Genomic DNA, 12,926 nt, shown 5'->3' with positions numbered 1-12,926 from the left:
ACCATGTCTGTCTGAAGAGTTTTCAAACGTTTTGTTCTTTGGTGACTTTTTTTTATTTTGTAATTTAGTATAAGAATTCTTTGGCAGTTGTCTATTATGTGATCGGTTCAGTTACGTTAAATTTTTTGTTGGTGCCTGGTCATGACATTTAGGTACTTTTAATGACTGACTAGATTTGGCTTGAACTTAATATCATTAGCCTTCTATCTTATGAATTGGCAAACACTGACTGCGAGCGAGGTGTAGTTGATATTTTCTGCCATCACTGATTATTGTCCAGTATTCAAATTGATTGTTGTTTGATTAAATTCATTCTGTGCAAAATAAATTGTATTCTGTACCAGTGAATGAACTTGTGACAAATCCCCATTGTTTTAGCCCTTCGTTGCTTCCCTTTCCTGGTGAGATTAAGAGCCTGCATTTTCACATTCCAATCACATTTCATCAATTCTGATCACCCCGTTACGCCAATATGATTCAATATGGATTCAGTAAGAGTGGATACCCAGCTGAATGTCCTGCACGGTATGTAACTCTCAAGGAGTTCATCTTCGATTTTGATGGTGAGAAACTTATGACTACTGCCGCGCGCCATTTTTCATTCGGTTTTCACTGTGCAAGTTAATGGTCTGCTTTGAACATTTCTTAAATGTCTGCGAAGTGCAAAACATACTTCTCACAGAAGTTTGTTCTGTGCACCTCCCGGTCACTCATTTTCTGTTGCCCTCCTGATGCGCGTAGTGAGTCATTAGCAAGTGATACTTCCCTGTCGTAATTGTTAAGACAATACTTTCAAAGGAATCTTATTAAGGATTGACGTTGCTACCTCTCACTCAGCCGGTTCCTAATGAGCTCTACTTACTTTTGCGTTTTGGTGTATGATTCAAATCATCAAATAGCAGTTTATCAGATCCGCATCTGAGATCATGTTATATCATTGCGCTGCGTTGACTTGTACAGAGCACAGTAATTATACGAGCTATGGTTGTCCAACGATATGAGGGTTTGACGACAGTGTGACTACGTAGGCTCTTCAAATGATCTTAGCTGATGTGTGGAGGCCGAGATTGTCAGAAGAAACACAAAACAGACGAAATAAGTAAGGAAGACCCGGAAATCCCCAACCCCGGATCGCGAAATTCTAGTTGTATGTGCTTTATAACCACCAGGAAGGAGTGAGACTGTCATGTGCTCAATTGTGGGACTGTTATATCCAAAAATAACCAGTTATTTACCACTGTTTCCAGAAACCGTTGCCACCATCAGGTTTTGATTGAATCCGAGGATTTTTCCACTAACGTCAATGTCGACGGGACGTTAAGATCTAAAATAATCCTTCGTTCTAGCTCTCGAATAATCCTTTCAAACAAATGCCCAGTTGCGCCAAACAGAACTCTCTCTTCCGTTTCTCCCCTCAGCTGCTGCTCTCACAAATACGCTAACATTCTTTTCCTCATGGTCGGGTTTCACAGTCATGTCGAATTTTTAAGGCCGTCATGTTCGCTGTTGACTGTAGAAATTATTTGTTTCCCTACTAGAATTTCAGCCTTTGGGACTATTTTCAACTGGTACAGCAAAAGATTTCACAACGCACAGACCTTGATTCTAACCTGATATTACTGTATGTCTACATTAAAAAGCCTGTTTTTGACGACAACACGTGTACATGTCGGAGAAATTTAAAGTCTAATATGCACTGAAGCAAAATCTTTTGTAGTACACTTGAAACTGACCGGTAGGCCGAAATTACAATACTGAAATAAATAATCTTTCAAGTCAACAGCAAATACGAAATCCTCTGAAAAATCTATAATAAGTGCTTCCGAATAACGATGCAGTATAAGCCGCTAAGCTGATTTCGTGGGTCATCACCAGAGGTGTTTAGTACTCTCCTGCCGCGCAGTCAGGAACAGGTGCACAGCTTAGTTTTGAAACTAACTTCAGGCTGTGGAAATATGGCCACACACATCACTTCTAGATCTATCTCAGTTTTTTGTACAATGCCCAACCCCAGTAATTTAGCAGTCTGTAAAAACAAAATCACAACTCCGTTGGAGTATGCATTCTTCTTTTCTCTCATTTTTAAAAAAATTTTGCAGTCCTTTTATCCGTATATTCACATAATTTTATTGGAATGGTTTCAATAAGGAACTGAAACTTTGTGTAATGTTTGGTCATTGTTATTCAGCACAGAGTAGACTGTCTGACAAAAAAATGAAACACCCGGGAGACATATTCCGATCTTAATATAACGTTGTACGCGCACATACCATCGAGAAGTACGCAAATTATTAGAGTTGCAATACTCTGTGACGTGTAGAACGGCCAACAGACTGCACTAGCTTCGTTCGTGGTGCTACCAGGTCTGGTAGAGTATACAAGGGGAGCGAACAGCATTACATGTTGAGGGATCATTGTGAAGTACATGGAGGTGTCGCGTAGTACTGAGAGACAGCTTTAACAGCCCTTACAGAATTTGAAAAGAACCTCACCATGGCATCGCATTTGCCGTATGGTCGAGTAGTGCAGTATCCAGGTTTGTGCGGTATTCACAAGTGAAACTATTCTGATACTGGATTGAATGGGAAGGTGATGTTGGTTGTTAGAGGCATGACTAAGATTTGCTCAAGAACATTAATAGTATTGTGAACAATGAATTAATTTGTTTCATAAAATTGGCCCTAACCAAACATTTATTTAATTAGTGCCAAAATAAATATAATTCAAAATAAAATGGTGGTTAGAACACATAGATATGAAATTAAGCACAGACTACGATTTGACTGAAGTTCGGAAACGCAAGTAGGGGGTCAAAAGATTATTGAATGTTATTAATACTGAAGTCTTGACAGACAGCAGAATGGAGAGTGCTGCATGAGATTATCGTTTCATAAACCATCTGTACAATTAGGAAACCGCGATATCTGCTCTGTTATTGCATGTTTACTCGAAAAGGTTGTTTATCCAGCGCATGCGTTCTACTTCAACAAAAATGGTTCAAATGGCTCTGAGCGCTATGGGACTTAACTTCGCCGGCCAAAGTGGCCGTGCGGTTAAAGGCGCTGCAGTCTGGAACCGCAAGACCGCTACGGTCGCAGGTTCGAATCCTGCCTCGGGCATGGATGTTTGTGATGTCCTTAGGTTAGTTAGGTTTAACTAGTTCTAAGTTCTAGGGGACTGATGACCTCAGCAGTTGAGTCCCATAGTGCTCAGAGCCATTTGAACCATTTTGAACCTGTAATCACGGAAATATTTTCAAGTACCCTCTCAACCCTCGAAGGTTCACTCTGTTTCAACTTCTGGATGCTTTACTTTCTTTGCCCGGCAGCGTAATAAGAAGCTGCTGCACTACAAACTGATTGTTGTCATTGTAGCCGCCATACCACTTACCAGAGTCGAAGGTACCCAGTGTCATTGCAAGCTTTCAGACTAAAAAAATACACGTTGCTCTGCTCATTCTGCTAGTAACTGCTGTAGCTCACTGAAAAATTTTCCGTAACTGCTCCGGTCAGCAGTGGCAGTTGTCGGCTTGTGACGTCATTCTTGTAACGACAGCCAACATATCTTACAAATCAAAGTAGCATTTGTAGAGCTTGAAAACCAATTTTAAAAAAAACTTCAGTAGGTCAGAAATGAGTTATGGGTCTTTCACAGACTCTCGGTTGTGTCGAGCACATCATATTTCCAGAACACTGGTTGAATCAAGTTAACGTGGGGATAACAAAAAAAGTGAAAATGTAAATTATATATATATATATATATATATATATATATATATATATATATATATATATATAATTAAAATGTGGTAAACGAAGAACCTACCATTCGAAGCAAGCGATTAGATACGAATTGATGTTGAGGTACAAAAAAGGTGGGGAATGCGATAGAATTATGTCATTCTAGGTAACACAATTCATAGGTAATATAGTTCATAGGTAACACAATTTATTGTCCATTACCACGTAATATTAGAGTAACCGTATAGGTCTAAAGTGTGACTGCCACGGTCATAGCAATGAAAAGTGACGGTACCGAGCAAAACCGTGAAATATCCGCTCAGATAGATCAGCGTCACTATTCATCGATACCGGCAGTTGCAGTCCATTGGGCCGGAAGTATGTACGTCAAACAGCATTTCTAGAAGTCATTCTGATAAAGAATGAAAATAAGTGAAAGGGCAATAACATTGATATTTCCTTAGTTATTCTCCACAATTATCCCTCCCTCAGCTATCTCTCTTCTGGAAAGAAATGGCGCTTGATAACAGTTCCATCGATTATCGCTTCACAATCGTAATTAGTGACGACATATTTCGAAACGTTGTCTCTCGTTTTACAACTTTCTGAACGAAATATGCAATAACTACCGAAAAATTTAATGATAAGTAGTTATCACTTTTCAGTGAAATACGGATATCTACGGGATTCTCATATCGATCGCTTTCTTTGATCAATTGTAAATCCAAGATCATTTGACCTACGTATCCGTGTATTTCCTTTCAGAACAACAGATTTAGCAAGTCGGTTAGCGTAGAACCAGCGATCAAATCCCTGTATTGGAAAGCTTGAATCTATTATTCTGGATGGTTTTAGCCCCCGTGCACATGGGGGTTTCATCCGACAACGATGTCTATCATATAACACAATAATACGTAAAATATATTTGTTTATGTGAGAAAAGTCTAATTTCGTACTTGACCGGGACTCGTTCTCGGGCATTAGGAGTCCATATCTACTGAACCTTTTGATAACACAATTCCTGGAAAAGATAGCTGTGTCTCGCAAAAAAATTAATTGGCAGTTAAAATCAACAGGAAACAATTTCGCAAATATGAAACTATTGCATGTTAATGGAAAGAAAAACTCTGTCTACCTTCCCTTTGCGTTCATATAACGCACCTGACCACGAGCACACACACACACACACACACACACACACACACACACACACACACACAGCCACGATTCACATTACGCGCATGTCCCCATGAAAAATGCTCATTTGTACACAGCGCACGTTGTTGTGTGGCGCAGCGAACCAACCACGTGACCTCATTTCGGCAATTGCCTTTGTAATTGTGATAAAGCTGATTCAAAAACTGCGACATCAGAGTATGAAATGAAACAGCCGTGCGCCAGGCCGTTTCGCTGGAACTCGTTTGTCGATATTGGTGAACTTAACGAAGCTCTTTATTCGGGGAACATAATGGTCGGCTCCCAGGTACCGTGTTATCTATTCATACCGCAGGTTTTCGTGTAAAATACAGCAGAGCGTTGCCAATTCACTCTCGGTAAGTGAAGAGCTTGTTGTATGCCTTGATGCTCGATATTTAACATTACGATATAAAGAGCGCGTGTTCCTGCAGCGCCGTCAAAAACGACACTTCCATATCCCTGCTTGACTTCTAATGTTTCATTACGAAGTCACAGTATTTCTGACATATTACAAAAACATAATTTTGGTACCACGACAAATGTTTCATTTTTGCTGTTGCTTGCATCAAATCCCTGACATACGTTAAACCCCGAAGCCTGTTATTTTCAGACATTTGCATTAAGGTACGAAAATCTGTATCATAAATACTTGAATATATACCCCAGATCCTAAAGTGAAGAACAATACGAGTAGAATTAGTAAAACTGTACCTTTTATGTTTCACCGAAAACAATGAACTTTACAATGTATCGCCTTAAGCCAAGTACTCAGCGGAGGGGTATTTCTGTAATGTGTGAATAATTAAAGGGTGTACATTTTATTTAAGTGAAATACAGCGAAATAACTTAACTTTATGAAAGGCTAGCTTTTTGTCACAAGTGCGGGGTGGCGTCCTTACGGAGTTACAACTTTGGGGGCGATGCAGAGTTATAACCGAAAATCTTTTTTATAGCGGTCCTGTTTTTGCTAGGACTGCAGGATTGGCAACTTTCAGAGGTGGTAGTGTGGTCCTAAACAAGAAAAAGTTGTGTAGTAAACATGGCTCTAAGGAGTGCATCTTAAGAGATATGGACACTTAATTAGCAAAAAGAAGTGTTTCGCAGTGCGAAGATGAAAAAGTGGCAATAGCTTTTTGTGGTATGCGTTATAGAGCCGATATTTATCCGACACTGTCACGTGTTTCGATCCGTACTACCTCCTATTAAAATGTGGAAACAAAAGAGCTTGCACTAGAGGATATAGAGGAGATCAAAAGTATCCGGGCACCCCCAAAAAATACGTTTTTCATATTAGGTGCATTGTGCTGCCACCTACTGCCAGGTACTGTGACCTCAGTAGTCATTAGACATTGCGAGAAAACATAATGGGGCCCTCCGCGGAACTCCCGAACTTCGAACGTGATCAGTGTGTCACTTGTGTCATACATCTGTACGGAAGATTTGCACATTCCTAAACATCCCTAGGTCCACTGTTTCCGGTGTAATAGTGAAGTGGAAACGTGATGGGACACGTACAGCACAAAAGCGTACAGGCCGATCACGTCTGTTGACTGACATAGACTGCCGACAGTTGAAGAGCGTCGTAATTTGTAATAGGCAGACATCTATCCAGACCATCACACAGGAATTCCAGACTGCATCAGGATCCACTGCAAGTACTATGACAGGTAGGCGGGAGGTGAGAAAACTTGGATTTCATGGTCGAGCTGCTGCTCATAAGCCACACATCATGCCGGTGAATCTCAAGGGGCCCCTCACTTCGTGTAAGGAGCGTAAGCACTGGACGATTGATCAGTGGAAAAATGTTGTGTGGAGTGTCGAATCACGGTACACAATGTGGCAATCCGATGACAGGGTGTGGGTATGGTGAATGCGCCGTGAACGTCATGTATCAGCGTCTGTAATGTCAACGGCAAAATTGGGAGGCGGTGGTGTTATGGTGCGTTCGTGTTTTTCATGAAAGGGGCTCGCACCCCTTGTTGTTTTGCGTGGCACTCTCACAGCACAGGCCTACACTGATGTCTTAAGCACCTTCTTGCTTCCCACAGTTGCATCTTTCAACAAGATCGAGCAACTGCTCATAATGAACGGTCAGTGGCGGAGTGGTTACACGAGAATAACATACCTGTAACGGGCAGGCCTGCACAGAGTCCTGACATGAATCCTATAGCACAGCTTTTGGATGTTTTGGATAGCCCACTTCATACCAGGCTCATCGACCGACATCGATACCTCTCCTCAGTGCAGCACTCCGTGAAGAATGGGCTATCATTCCCCAAGAAACCTGCAAGCACCTGACTGAACATGTCCCTGAGAGTCGAAGCTGTCATCACGGCTAAGGGTGGGCCAACACCATACTGAATTCCAGCATTACCGATGGAGGGCGCCACGAACTTGTAAGTCATGTTCAGCCAAGTGTCCGGATACTTTTGATCACATAGTGTATTCCACTGTGTCGAAGATGATCAAGTGCGCGTAAAGCTTTAGATAAAAATTTAGAGCCCATGTTAATTACACGTTCTTTTCTTCTTTTGGTTCATACCACAACCTCTGAGAGTTCCCTTCCCTACAGTTTCAGCAACAACTGTGCCGGTACTTGTACTCCACACTCAGAGGTATCAGAGCTTATAATCTTAGACTCGCTTGTGTTCAGACGAAGGTCCGTTACCTCAGATTGATACGTCTACCCTTAGCCGTCAACCCTGAAGCTTTGTAACATCGCCACAAAATCACCACATATATATCTCACACATACACTGGGTGGCACGCCTAAGAGCCGTCAGGGGAGTTGTCTCTGGTGTTTCGGCAGACATTTGCTGTTTCGCTTTGGTGATGTGTAGCTAGAATCAGACCAAACAAATACGGCTTATCACGTCTTTCAAGCGATATCCAATGTCGACGTGATGTGTCGGTTTGTTTCCCTGCACACAGAAAATTATTTGTGAATCGGAATTTTACGTATATATTCGACAGAGCGATTCCAGATTAGTCGACTGCGACATTCACTTCATGGACGCGTATTAATAGGAACAGTAAAACACGAGGAATAATCATTAAGCCAGCAGCGACAGCACTGCCCTGTCACGCACTGACTGTACTGCCACGAGGGAGCGCTGCTCAGTCGCATTTGGTGTACCGGTTACTCTTCGTGTTTTACTGTCCCTGTCGATATCGATAAAACAGATATCGCACTAAACTACTTTGAGACCACTTTATCGACTGGGCACGTGAAAGTCCTATTTAAAAATAGTTTTGTTTGTAGTGACAACCAAACAAACGCTATCTGGGCGTCGCATGAAAGACATAATTAGCAGTATTTGTTCGGGCTGACTCCGGCTGTACTTCGCAAGAACGAAACTGCACATTTCTGCTAAAAAACGACATAGAATTCGCCTGATGATATAGAGGAAAGACACATGGTATATTTCACATTCATTAGAGTATTGTGCGCGTATTACATCTGTAAATGAGTATCGTTTCGTGAAAGAGGACTGTTGCTAGCATCCATAGACCATAAATAACATAGACCGCACGTGCCTCTATGACCGACGTGTTGAAGTTTGAAACTAACGTCTAAGTAGGCAAAAGGTGTATCTCTTGCTGCTCACCTTGTGAAGTCGATTTGACTGTTACAGTTTTTCTCATTTGTAGCTGAAATTAAGAATTTGTTTCAACAACAGAAAGGCTTGCTGTATTACTATTCCCCATCTAGTAGTACAGATAACCTAATTTTTCCGAAATTGCTAGTATTTATACGATGGCTACAGTTTTTATATGTGACCAAGTGAAATGTATTGACAGTTCTTTTTATATGCAACAGAGTTACATTTCTACAGTTATTACAGTTCTCGTTTAGTTGCACAGTAAGTCTTACCGCTTCACAACAGTACAAGGCAAAATATGACTTTATTTCGTAACATTAGTTTTCTAGCTATTGTTCAACAATGTGTAAGAAATATTTCACTATGCTTTTGTAAGGAATTGGCAGAGAAACCTGGCCTTGCCCAGATATTTATTCACTTCTGTTTTCTGTTAGTCCATCTCCTCCGCCCTCCTCACTTTGTCCATCTCTTTCTTCGCCCACTCTCTAGCCGACTCCTCCTTTCCCCTCTCTCTATCCATCCCCTCCTTCCTCCTCTCATTACCAAACCTCTATCTCTCCATATCCACCTCTCCTAGAGCTCCTCTGTTCCTGCCCATCATCTACACCCCACCCTCTCTCTGTCTCCACCACCGTATTTCTTTGTCCACCTCCACCCCCACTGTGTGTCCATTTCCTCCTGCCCCTTTCTCTGTCCATCTTCTTCCCTCGCTCTCTCTCTCTTTTCATGATCTATGTGGATGAAATCAGTCTACATCCACAATGTTCGGTTATTACACATAAGAAAGCGTTTGTATTTTATAACTTTTGCCTAGTTCAGCACAGATACCGAAAAAGTATCAAGATAGGAAGCATAATATATCATAAAATGTTGATTATAGGGAAAAGTAGTGTATTGAGTTAAATATTAATCTTCTGCCGTCGTAAAATCAGTCGTTCATCGTGTCCTACAGTTAAGGACCAACATACGTTCTAACCTTCAACTCACAGAAGTATCACTCCAAGGATCTTGAGATGATTTCGCTTTACACTTGAGATTTTTGCCAGTTTTCCTAACGATTACGGTGAAAAAGTTGTTTGAGCATATACGAAAATCATTGCTTTTGTAAATTAAAAAAAAAATCTACTGGTCTGACAAAAAACGTTGCTTCCACAGTTATACGTTACACTGGTATTTATCAAACAATATAGTTACTTCCAGCTATTGGATAGAGCTCTATAATCAACAATCGTACTTGTCATGGAACTGACACAACTTTTTAATTCTTGATTCCAGTTCTTCAGGTAATGATTAGAAGGCATTACTAATTAAGTAAACCTTTATCTTGCAGTGATAGATATTCCCAATCTCTTCCTTTACATTAGTTAGAAGATTAAATAATACCGTAACTTTCCAGCAGAGTCTATACCTCCACTCTGAAGAAGGCAAAATGCACTTAAAATTATTTCGAATACTGTGTACATAACAATTCAGATGAAACCTCATTTTGTTAACAGTAACAAAAACTGTTAAGGAGTAATAATACTGGGAAGCGAAGTTAGAAAGGGAGGATCCTTAAGAAGCAGGATTCAAAATTCATTGTTATCTACACAGTAAACTTCCTGCTCATTTTCAGTGAATAAACATTTCAGTCACTTTAAGTATCAAGCCTGAGGGCATAAACAATTATTAGGAAAATAGCTTTTTACAGGATCATTGGCAGTTTCATGCAAATGCATTAGGGTTCTTTAGGATTTGCAATGTGCTATATGATATGTGTTAGGGGATAAAGGCTGCAGATTTTTCTGGAAAACTGTCAAGGTGTACTGCATTTTTGATGACTGAAACATTTCAGTTCCCGTCATGTGAAGCGTACTTTCTCACCTAAATTGTATAGCAACCTTAGAATTGCTCTCTTAAGTATGCGACTGCAGAGAAATAAATTTCCATTAAGTTTTCATATCAGCGAGTGGATCGAAACGAACATTTATGCCAATATATAAAATTACTTTAAAATGACTTCTTAAAAATGTTTCCGTTGAAAGTCGATATTCGAATCAGGCTACTCTGTTGCGTCAGCTTCCTTCTTTGTTTATTGGCACTTGACTGTTTAAGTTATCGAACTTCTCGTGTAGTGAAGGCTAATTGGGGTGTAATTTTGTGTGAAAGCAGGTTCTTTGTGAAAAATATGAAAATATTTCATGACAGTGCGTGACTGTTCCACGATTGTTTTAAACAATAAACAGTTTGGTCCCAGCTTTTTGTACGGAAAAACCTATGAGCAATTTGATAAGGTGTTCTTATCAAAATACTGGTCAACACTACGCAAAGAGATGTTCAACCCAGTCATTCAATAACGGACATGGAAATCTTCGAAAATATTTTAAAAAAGTATTTAATAAGACTAGGGACTGGGACAAATCCATTTCAAACAGATACATATTGCAAATACTAAAAGCAAAGTGACCTCTTAATATAAAAGGAAAACTTTCCCATTTTCCAGAGACACTTCATGACCATACTTCATACACTCTACTGACCTAATACAGGGAGTTTCTAAGATGAATAACAATACCAATGGTGACGCAGGTCAGTTCTCTCCACAATACATACTGTTTTACAATCACAGCAGATCATAAGATTGCCATATTAACTTCGTAATGCAGCAGGCGGCACCTCCGCTGGACATTGCTCAACCTGCTGAGCGCGGTCCGCTGAATTTTAACGAAAGGAGAAGAGTTGACAATAACTACCATCCCCAATGCCATAAGAACGACGTTGGTCAACGACAGTACAGTAATACTAATGACCAATGGAATTCCAACATGGAAGGCACAGTCAGTCAGACGTAAACAGTACGTTTGAACATGGTGAGCAAGACAAGAGCTGGCAAACACAGAATCCAACAGTAAATAAGTCAGTCAACCTGTTGAGGTATAATAATGACACAGAGATGAGTTTAGCAATGACTACTATAAATGCCATGATCTAGGCTGAGCTACACACTGCTGTTAAGGCTTTTGTGGAAAAAGTTCCAACTGCAATTGTTCTTGACTCGTGTGCTGCTGCAAAAGTGCTGTCAGTCTGTTTATTTAGTTCAAATGATTCAAATGGCTCTGAGCGCTATGGGACTTCAGGTCATCAGTCCCCTAGAACTTAGAACTACTTAAACCTAACTAACCTAAGGACATCACACACATCCATGTCCGAGGCAGGATTCGAACCTGCGACCGTAGCGGTCGCGCGGTTCCAGACTGTAGCGCCTAGAACCGCTCGGCCATTCAGGCCTGCTATTTATTTAGTAAAATTAGTGAGTTTGCGAGGGCACCTTCTCAGCCAACACAAAAATGCAATATTATTGAAGCATTTGGCGTGAGGTCACGACATGTCAGAGTGCAAATACAGGCTGAGGTAGTTATAGGAAATGGAGCCATAGTCTGGCCTTTCCTAATTGTAAGTTATTTATAGTAGGATGAGTTTTTGGGAGAGAGAATTTCTGAGGGAGAAGGACACAATAATTGACTTCTCCTTAGCCTAGTGCTATCTGAATATTGATGGTGAAAATATTGTCATAGATTTAATGAAAACTAGAGCTGAACATGATACCGCTAGGTCATGAAAGTCAAGTATATTAAGACAAAAGCTTCACACATCAGTAATTAACCTCCACACTGTGGCTTGGTAGAGGGTGACGAAGATCACACTTATGGCAAGGTTATGAAATCTACAGTTATTAATGGCAATGTTGAAGAACTTGCTATTAAAGTATATAAATATTTTTGGTAAAATACCAGGTATCAGACATACATATAAATATCATATGGAAGTACATCCACACAAAATTTGCTGCCATCGCATTTACAAAAGGATAGATCGTTACCAAGGAAATACGACAAATATTACAGCAGAAAATTAAGGAACCCTCACCATCCTTTTAATGCAGCCCTCTATTAGCAATAGTTAAACCTGATGGTAATGTCTGTCTAGTACTAGATGCTTGAGCTATAAATCCAATCATTGTCCCAGTTCGAAGTAGACCAGAAAACAGATATGCAGAGTTGCAAAAATGTCATGATGGTAAGTTCCTTACAGGTGTTGAGAATTTCGTACTGGCAAGTCAGCCTCTCACAAGAATCTAGAAATAATGCGGCAGTCATATTTGCACGAAGAAGCTATTAATAATGCGTATAACAATTTGGACCCAACATAAGTTCCAGCATCCTTATCATTGCATTAGGTATTATATTACAGCGTAAAGTACTGGACAAAGTAATTCTGTATGTAGATGTCCTATTAATAACTACCACAACTAGGGATGAACATACTGATTTATCAGAGAAGACGTGACAAAAGTTGCCAGATGCAGGAGTCATGGCAAATCTCCAGAATCAGATTTTGGGAGAAACAA

This window comes from Schistocerca piceifrons, chromosome 8, assembly GCF_021461385.2.
Source record: "Schistocerca piceifrons isolate TAMUIC-IGC-003096 chromosome 8, iqSchPice1.1, whole genome shotgun sequence".
In the NCBI taxonomy this organism is placed as follows: domain Eukaryota; kingdom Metazoa; phylum Arthropoda; class Insecta; order Orthoptera; family Acrididae; genus Schistocerca; species Schistocerca piceifrons.
Note: the sequence above shows the minus strand (reverse complement) of the source record.